The sequence below is a fragment of the Gallus gallus genome, chromosome 1 (genome assembly GCF_016699485.2).
Source record: "Gallus gallus isolate bGalGal1 chromosome 1, bGalGal1.mat.broiler.GRCg7b, whole genome shotgun sequence".
Classification (NCBI taxonomy): Eukaryota; Metazoa; Chordata; class Aves; order Galliformes; family Phasianidae; genus Gallus; species Gallus gallus.
Window position 1 is genome coordinate 128456368 of NC_052532.1, and position 10398 is coordinate 128466765.

Here is a 10398-nt window from a genome sequence, read left to right on the forward strand (position 1 = left end):
CTCATGTCAAAGCAAACTAGTTACCTTCTCATAAAAGTAATTACCTCAGAGAATGGGAAGAGAGGACTGATATATTAAACAAAATTTTTTACATAGTCACACAGGATGCTCTCGTCTCTAAACTAAGGAAATATGATTTATCTATTATTAAGTGAGAGAACAGATATTTTCAAAACATTGAAAGAGGAGTCATGAATAATGGGTTGTGAGTTATGAGAACATGTCAACTGAGTCCAGCCCAGGTTGTTTTTTCTTGACCAGTACTGTTCCAAATTTTCATTTTAAAAATATCATGCATAGGGAAGACATTCTGAAAATAGGTGGGTAATATAAAACTTGAAGAATTTATAGCACAGAAAACAGAATTATGAATCAGAATGATCTTAGATAAGTGAAATGACTGGAAATCGATGAATTCAATTCAATAAATCTAAATTCAATAATTTTACTCAAAAGTTTGAAATTGAATAAACAAATAACAAACTATTGGTGAGGAACAGATAGGAGTGGTCCAAATTATGATACTATTTCAAACAAAACATCACACCAGAAGGAGGGTTATGTGAAACAACACAGTGGAGATAATGTGATTACACCCTTCCCAACCAGGCTCAAATATAAAAAAAGTTGAAAGGAATCCAAGAAAGTGTTCTAGGAAAGTTAACCTATACAAATAAATAGAAATAGGATTTTTTTTTTTTTTTTTTTTTTTTTTTAGAATCGGAGAAAAAAAAAAAAACGTCTGAATATTAAACACAGCAGTTAATCAAGTGTATGAGAAATCCTTACAGAGCTAGTAAACAGCTGTTTCTCAGTCTCACTGAGGTTAGTATTGAGAATAATTGAGTTAATTTACTGCAAGCTACCTTTAGGCTATATTATAAGAAAACTCAGTTATTGTAATAACAGTTAAACACTATTATTATATCTTAAATTATTGTAAATTTCTCATCTTTGGAGACAGGTAAAAAAAAATTCAGTCAGATATCTGTCACAGTCAACATTCTTACTCAAGGAAGAGAAGAAACTGAAAAATCTTGGGATTCCTTTAGCATCTACATTTCTATCTTTTTCACATTTCTTTCAGTATAAATGCTAACTATAAGAAGCACGATAGTAACTACAACTCAATGCACTGATGAAAGAAAGATTTGTTTGCTAGTTTTAATCTACACTTGTGTAGTTACGTACTCTTCATGATAACCCATGAAGGGTTCTTAATGGTGGAGTGCATGACAAATATGGACACAACAGATATTTCCAATTTAAAATTATCTTTATGGTGGAAATGTAATGGAGAGATTTCAAGAAGCAGACATGTAGCGTGGAGGCAGTATCCCTCTGTTCTTAAAATAATAGTTTAGTTTATAAAGCCATCTCACATCAGGCCACTCACAGAGCTGCACAGAGCATAAACAAATAACTGCCAGGCCTTTAGGTTTTCATTTTGCCCAATTTGTATTTTATTTATCAATAAACAGAAAATGTATTTTCAAATGAGCGTTCAATATAAAATTTCCCCATACCTATGCACATCTGGCTTGTACCTTCATTGTTACTTGTGTGATGTAATAGAGAGTATTCCCTCTCTCTTATTGTTTTCCATTTGACCATAATGCATTCCAAGTGATGAAATATGGTTTAAGGTCTTGCACAGAGCAATTAACATTCCATTAATCATCCCCAGAAGAAAGTGCTCTCTTGAAAAGATAAACAGTAAGACAGAATCTATTGCACACAGTGAGGAAACACATGAAGGAAACATGCGGAGAATTACCATCTTATGGTAGAAATAGTGGGTTGTTAGTTGTCTTATATTGATGTGTAAAGCTGAAGATTGGTGTATATGTTCTAAATGTTCATGTGATTTTTCAGCTACTCTGTTTTTCTAACAAAAGATACTGTTTGTTTTTTTTTTTTTTTCTGTGAAAGCCTTTTATTGCTGGTTCATTCTATTAACACTAACACTGAACAATTAGCAAAAATGTTAATAACTTTGCTAGAATAAAATATACTTAGCAGGGATGAAGAGCCACCCAAAATATTAACCTTCTCTGTGAGCACTCTTTCACTGATATCATGTTGGGTTTCAGAGATGATGTAATAGAGAGAAATAGGGAATGCAATAGAGGAAGGGGATCATAATTTAGGACATTCCTCTCATGCTTCCCTTCCCACAGGCAAGATCCACTGTCACTCTTGAAATGGTGAGAGTGATGCGTCCAACACCTGGGGTAATTAGATGAAGAAGATGCTATGACATTGGACTGCGGCTGTGTACCACCTACTAAGCACTTGTTTGAATGCAGGGCCTCCATAAAAGGAAATATATCTGTTGGCAGCAGTACTGCACTATGGCTTCTTCCCTCCTCCATGACTCCATTTGTTAAGCACAGCTGGCCATAATATCAAAGAATTTATGCATTTTTGGTGCCTAATGGGCCAGATCACCAAGTGGGAACTGCTGGCGACTGTAGATGGGATGCAACAGTGTGAGTCTTGACAGGTATAGGAGTGGAATGACATGAGATGGATAGTCAGATTATAAAATTAAAACAATAAGTGGTGCTGTCAGATGTAATTGCCTCCTACTGGGCTTTGTATCACTCAAAGCACACATGGCATCACACATATATTGTATAGCTCTTGAACTAACAATACCTTCAGGAGGCTCACAGTTAACTTTACTCCCATTGTCATAAATCATTAAAACTCTGGCTCAAAAGTAGGCTTTTTTTTCTTGGTTTTACCATATACGCTCAATGGATTGTGCCACTGTACTCTCATATTAAGAAGAACTTCTCTGTGCCTTTATGAGCTTCACTGAAAAAAAATCATGTTAATAGAGCAAGTGAACAACACTTTCATTAACCTGGGAAAAAATAGCTGGTAACCAAGGACAACAAATACATAAAGCTTCTATAGAGCAAGCAAGTAAAACAACCTACTGAAATGATTTGGAAAATACTTGGACCCCAAAATCCATATTAAAAAAAAATCCCATGTTAATAATTTTTCACTTAAAATGGTCCTTCTTTAAAAAAAAAGGGCATCAATATTTCATACAAGAGAACTTTTCTTATATAAAATTGAGGTTCATCTTTAATAATAAGGGTTAAAAAAAACGTTTTTGAAGTTTTCTCATACTGTGCAGGACAGCTATTAGCTTGTTAAACTTCAGAAATGCTGCTAGTTATTTGTTTAGAATCAGAGAAGTCTTGCTAGGCTTGCTAGTGACAGTATTACTGTGTTATTGTTACAGTATCCATGGAAGGTGGGTGTACATAATTACTAGAAAACCGTAAGAGACATGTCAACATTCTGTAACATTAACCTGTGTCATTAAAATAATTCATATATATCATCTTTGGATCTCATGTCTGTCACACAATATGTTGCTTGTGTGGGCAAGAGGATTACTTACAAGGCAGTCAGGCAAGGTGGGGTGACCTGATTTAATGGGTTGCAACTACCAAATAACACACTGTTGTGCTTTCTCTGTTCCAACAGAAATTTTCCCCTAGATTGCTTACAGAATCTATTTTGTTGAAGGAAGGAAGGAAGGGAGGAAGGGAGGAAGGGAGGAAGGGAGGAAGAGAAGAAGGGAAGAAGGGAGGAAGGGAGGAAGGGGAAAGTTCTGCAGTTGTGTAACTTTCTGCCTGATAAGGGGAGCTGAACTGGCTCATCCAGTAACAGTAACTATTGAAAAGTCTATGAGCAAAAAAGAAAGTACAAAGTAATCTGAAATGAGGTCTGACAGCAGAAGCACCTCTTCCAACAGTACTGAAAAGTTAAGCTTACCTTAACGTTTCATCTGACTTTGCCCTGTGAGTAATTGGAAAGAAAAAAATCTCTCAGAATATAATGAGATTTTTGTATTATATCAAAGCTGTTTGACACACATCCTTTTATATAGTCTCGTGAATGCTTTCATGCAGCATACATAAGTATATATATATATAACCATAGGTAGTGATCCTGAGCAGAAGACCACTCTATGTGGAGAAGTTGGTGGTCCACATCATGGTTAACCTAAGCAGGATCAGACATCCCATTCTGTGCTATGCTGCACCATGCTGCATGTACAGCATGTCTTTCTGGCCTGTGTTGTACTGTGCAAATTCCTTGGCCACAGATGATTTATTGAAACAGAGGAGTCCACAAGCAGCTCCCACTTTGTTCTGGTAACAGTCTACTACTGGCACGGCTCTACCTTTATCTAACAGTGTATTATGTGGTTCTTGTACGAACATCCTTTCATTTGACTGTAAAAATGATGAATAGAGTTGTTTTATTCTAAAAAATATCTAGAATGGCCAAAATGGGGTAACCCTTCCTGGGACAGAACCTACACAGCATGCTGCACCCTAATTAGAGAAAAAATCAGCACTGAACAACTCATTCCAGCATCAGAAGGGAGATAAGGTTACCTATCTTAAAAGGTTACCGTCTTTTTATAGTGTTAGTTTTAGCACATGCCATTTTAAGCAATACTTGGCAGAGTGCCTGCCTCACTGGGATGACAATGAACCAGAACCTCCCAGTGCAAAGCACCATTTGTTCAATCCTCTTGATAGCATGAAAGCTGTACCACCTAATGATCATTCTAGTGAAGAAATGTAATAATTACAAAAGCCAAAGATATTATTCAGAGAAGTTATGTTTCACAAAAGTTCTCATTCTCATTGTTTTCCACAAAACATGGCTTAATTTCAGATTCTCTAGACTATAAACAAGGAACTATTTGAGCTGAATTTGTAGCAGCTTTCAAAGGCCAGAGAAATTTATGTAGGTTTTTTCCCGTGTTGTGGATGACTTGAAGCCCTCAATTAGGCTGTATCCCCATCTTTCTCAAACTTGCACAAAAAAAAAAAACAAAAAAAACAACCACAACAAAAAAGAAACCTCTTCTATACCCTCGTAATCTCAATACATTGGACACACAACTGCATTTAATAGCAGTGAAGATAACAATAATGAGAAAAGTGCCTCAAAAAATTCATTTTCCCTCATTAGTGAGTATTTTGAGTACCCTGGAAAGACTGTAAGATACACTTATAACAAAGGTCTTCCTGGCCCAGGGGCCTCATGCTGTATGTCATGCTGCTCCATTAATCGTGTTTTGACTCATATAAATTATCTGTTCTTACGTTGAGAGAGAGGGTTAAAGGTTGCAAAGAGTTAAATTGAGAGGAGACATAAAGTGAGACTCTGAATATGTGTCATGAAATTTATCCGCAATCAAAGATTTTGGGGACTAATGAATTTCCTTTGTTGTGAACCTTTTTTGGTATTTGAGACTTCATTTTGTGTGTATTTGAGCTACGTGGAGCCAAGCCTTTAAAACAAAATGTATCCTGTTACAGTTTCCTCTAGCAGCTTCCAGTTCCATTCTTAAACTGTTAGGCAACGTTTAAGAGTTTTCAGTTTATCCAGTTCAACTTTTAGAAAAGAATTGTTATTAGAATAAAAATAGTCCAAGTGATTCATACAGAATGCCAGTGAAGCTGAGAGAGATTCCCAGCTCATAAAAAAGAAAAATAATAAGAAACAGGCTTTTTTACATAATCAGGCACAGAAGTGCCGAAATGCGTAGGGTCTGTTAGCTAAGAGGCTCCAAAGATATATATTTTTTTTCTCTCTCTGATTAACCTCATGTAAAACAAAGCAACTACCTATGCATAACTAAATACAAGATATAGGAAGCAAAATAATTTGATCAGGGGAGACTTGCTGAACAAAGATTTGTTTGAGCCCTTCCTGGATGAAGATTTCTTCATATCTGTTGACATATCCCATCAGTTAAATTCAATTACTGAAGATTAGAATCAAGCTTTCTGGCACTACATGGATTTTCTCCAAAGTGAAGAAAGCAAAAATTAACACTAATTACAGATGTCAGACCATCCCTGAGAGGAAAATGCATCTGAGAGTGATTTCTCATACTTTGTCATACTGACAATTTCTTGGGTTTAGACACCGTTACTATGTTCTTTCAGTAGAAGTAATTAAATTGAAGTTGTTAAGTCTAAATATACTGCAAGATTTCACTAAATATAGACTGAAATGTGAAGACCTGGGTAAAGGAAAAACAAAATGACTAAAGACTACCTCCCATTCAACAAGAGACAAGTGGACCGTGCCATCCTCATTGTTATAGCCATTCTGTGAGATGCTGTTGCTTACATCCAGTTCATAACAGCTTGGGTCACTAGTGATTTACTCCAGAAGTAACCTGATTTCATACTGTTCACCGCAGCTAATTGTATAATATTCTGTTTTCTGTCTTCACCCAGAACAAGTGTCCAGATAGATACCTCAGAATTAAATGGTTATATGAGGAAATTATAAATTTGGGGCAATACTCTGAACTTATACTCAATTTATTTAAAGGTGCATATCCTGATATGCATACATGCATTTGTGTGGCATACTCTCTTAAATCAGGTATGTGTATATAATGTTTGTGTTTGTATATGTGCATTCTCTCTGTGTACACATATACATAGAAATGTACCTACATATATATATTTAATGCACTCTCCTTCAGGGGTTCAGTTACTGCCTTTCCTAGAAAAGGAGTATCTTCCAGTATAGCTTTGAATAGCCTCTCTTCATTCCTTTCAGCTACTCTGGCATTTTAGAAAGCTATGGTCCAGTTGCAGATGCTGCAGTGAAAGCAGCAAATTGCACTGCTTTGATCATCATCTCAGGAAAACTCTCCACTCTGGAAGACTCTTAACTTATGTTCTGCCAGCAGGATTCAGAGAAGATGCTGGAAGTAGCACTTTCCTGATGTTATGTGAATGAGATTTATAATCCATGAAAAGAAAAGAGATTTTAATAAAATCCAGTTTGATTTTCCTTGGCTTAATAATAAAACAAATGAGCTGTCGAGGAACACACTTCAAAGCTTTTGCAAATTTAAAAATATGTATTTTAAAATGGTATCAATATTATAGAATCATAGAATCATAGAATGGTTTGCGTTGGAAGGGACCTGTAAGATCCTCTATTTCCAATCCCCTTTCTCCCTGCCATAGGCAGAGACATCTCCCTCTAGACCAGGTTGCTCAAAACCCCCCATACAGCCTGGCCTTGAATGCCTTGAGGGAGTATCTACAAACTCTCTGGATAGCCTGTTCCAGTGTCTCAGGATCATGACAGTAAACAATTTCTTCCTAATATCTAGACTAAACCTACTCTTTTCCAGTTTAAGCCATTTACACTCATCTTGTTGCTACCTGCTGTTATAAATAGTCCCTCTCCAGCATTCCTGTATGCCTCCTTCAGGTACTGGAAGGCCACTTTAAGGTCTCCCTGAAGCTTCTCTTCTCTAGGCTGAAGAGCCTCAGCTCTTTCAGCCTGACCCGGTAGGGAAGGTGCTCCAGTCTTCTGACCATCTTTCTGACTTGCTCCAACAGCTCCATGTCCTTCTTATGCTGGGGGCTCCAGAACTGGACACAGTACTACACATGGGTTCTCACAAGAGCAGAGTAGAGGGGCAGAATCACCTCCCTGACCTGCTGGTCACACTTCTCTTGATGCAACTCAGGATACAGTTCACCTTCTGGCCTGCAAGCGCACATTGCTGGCTCGTGTTGAGTCTTTCATCAACTGACATGTCCAAATCCTTCTCCTCAGGGCTGCTCTCAAGTCATTCTCCGCCCAACCTGTATTTGTGTTTGGGATTGCTCCTACCCCAATGAAAGACCTTGCACTTGATGTAGTTTCTAGTTAAACATGTCCTTGATCTCACTATATTTATCCTAAAAATGCAAAGCTCCTCAAAAGGAGTTTTCAAGACAGCCAAAATCTCTATCTAGCACAGTAAGGGGGAAACACTGCTTGCTGAACACAAGGATCTTTGCCTGTTTGTGGATATTTATACAGCACTTCCTATTTAACCTTTCACTTTGTTTTTGTACTGATCTGCAAGACATGCTGAGAAAGATAACAAGGAGGACTGCATGCTGCAATAGACAAGACATGCATCATGTCATCAGAAGATATACTGCCGTTAAAAGAAGTGAGTGAATAATTATTTGCTCTAAATTGGTATAATCTTATTGACTTCGGCGAGATTAAATTGTTGATAATAAGGAAAGATTTTGACCAGTCGTCACAGCTGATGCATAAACACGGTACACTCATACCATAACTCTTCAGTAAAGATAAGTTAAGATGATTTAGAAACTTAAGAACTTTGAGATAGAAGGTAGCACATATCATTTTTTGAGGTTTCCTATTATCCTATTATTATCATGTCAAGATTATCCTCCTAGTTTTTAGTTCAGGAAACATAATTATGTTTGACATTTATTTTCAAATCACAGGACAGTATCTGACAGATCTTTGTATGAGAATAGTAGTTTAAAACCAAGCACTGAAAATGTTGGAAAGAATTACAATAAAAAGTCTAAAGAACAAGGTTAATGAGAACAGCAGTAGAATCCACTGGGTTGTTAAAATCACATTGAACTAACTTTCAAGATTTGTTTGCACACTAGTTCAAAAATGAACTACCTACACGGCCTATATTTGATAGTATAGTAGCTGATTGTTTATTAATAAGTTGTTATTAGTTTAGAACGATTTTCATACATGGAATCTTATTTCTACATTAGCTGCATTAAGAGTCTGAAGAAATTCAAGTTTGCAGTCGTCAAGTAATTAATCCCGTCATGATGAGGTGTATTATTCTGTAGTCATATCAAGCAGTAGTGTCTGAAATAAGATTACTTAACACTTTTCATTAAAAGCCTCAATTTGTAGGTTTTTAGTACTTTGGGCTAAAAGTAATTAGTAATTATTTGGGCCGAAACTTTCCAGCTTGCCCTTTGCTTCTGCTTCATGATTCATGTTTTTATTTTGTTTCTTTGTATTTCATAAAAGGTTATACAGAAAATGGCTCAGTTGCTTCAAAAGTGAAGTAAAGGAAAAAATATCTGCCAATATTACAAACAATTTCCAAGTATTTCATTGAAGCTTTTGGTGAAGACTTTAATGTTTGGAAGAGCATAACTCTAGGATCAAAGAGTCATAGAACAGCTCAAGTTGGAAGGGACCCACAAGGATCATTAAATCCAACTCCTCAGAGGTCTGTGTGTGTTCTGTTTTACACCTTAATCTCATTTGCCTGACTCTCACCCTAAATGATGTGAATAGGGGGAGCAGAAACAACACACTGGTTAATATGACTCCCTGAAAGAAAATGTTCTAAACTAAATCCACAGTGGTGCCCCCACATCCTGTTAGGATTCCAGATTCCTGCTTGGGAAAGAACCTAAAATTAAGTTGCCACATGCACAGATGTTCAGCATCTTTCAGAATAGGCTAAGACTCTTCAGTGTGCCCAAATAAACCTCAAGTTAAATTTAATAATGATTTGACCTGCTTGTAAAGTATTGCAAACTTTGAAAATGCTGAACTGTATTACATAGAATCCACATGGGAAATCAAGATGAACTCATGATGCCACAGGAATGTACTTCTTAAATTACTTGACTTTTATGAATATACTTACATTCAAATCAACATCTAGCACACTGCTGGATAAGGGATCACCATATAAAAATTCAAATGAAAATCTAAGTAAAACACAAAGACAGGCAAGCATCAGAAGACCATAACCTTCATGAAAAAGTGTCCCACATTAATGTGAGAATGAAGATACATGTGAGTCAGTAATTTTACTTACAACTATTCTGAGAACCTGAACCTGGGGTAGAAAGAAGTTGAAATACACACTTCAGGTTCACAGAAAGTATGCTAACTAATTGTGAACTCATTACTCTGTTGTAAATTTCTGTGTTAGTCTAGAGAGCTTATTTTCAGACATATCTGAGAAATAATTGACTTGCTAGAAGAGCTCTTTCAGATGGCTTTCCTTCTGGGAAAGTGCAACCAAATATGTGTCAAATGAGTCTTTCTCATTGCCCCCTTTTCCCCTTTCCCTCCAGTTGGATTTCCAGTGGGACAGAGTCTTGGACAAAAAGTAGAACTGCTAGAGTGATCAAATTCCTCCCGTGTTGTAATAAAATGTGCAGTTGAAAAAAGAATACGTTGTCTAGACTTACCTGCTGGGGTTCGCTGCAGTGAAAAGCAGAGTCTTGGTCTCTTGGTCTTCCAGTTCAGACATTTGTCAGAGCATGTCAGAGATTCCTGCAAGTTCATATGCCCAGGTGTCCTTTATACTTTTTTTTTTTTTTTAAGGAAAAAAAAAAAGGGGGGGGTGGGGGGGTGGGGAGAAGAAAACACCCAAACATGGAGCAGAAAGATGACTGGCATTCCAATATCCTGCCTTCTTTTGAATATGTGGTACTAACAGGTCATGCACCCAGACATGGGAATTTGAATGTTTTCCTGAGCTCAGTAACATAAATAAAAATGTTCATT

The 10398-nt window shown here is 36.7% G+C and overlaps 1 long non-coding RNA gene across 1 annotated transcript; it reads right to left on the bottom strand.

Moving 5' to 3' along the window:
* Window positions 1-699: 699 nt before the first annotated feature.
* On the bottom strand, window positions 700-10166 carry LOC112531506. Its single transcript, XR_003073291.3, has 3 exons — window positions 10080-10166; window positions 9527-9590; window positions 700-3825 (listed from the first exon to the last, which is right to left on the bottom strand). It is a non-coding gene; the product is annotated as an uncharacterized LOC112531506 (long non-coding RNA).
* Between the last annotated feature and the right edge of the window lie 232 nt (window positions 10167-10398).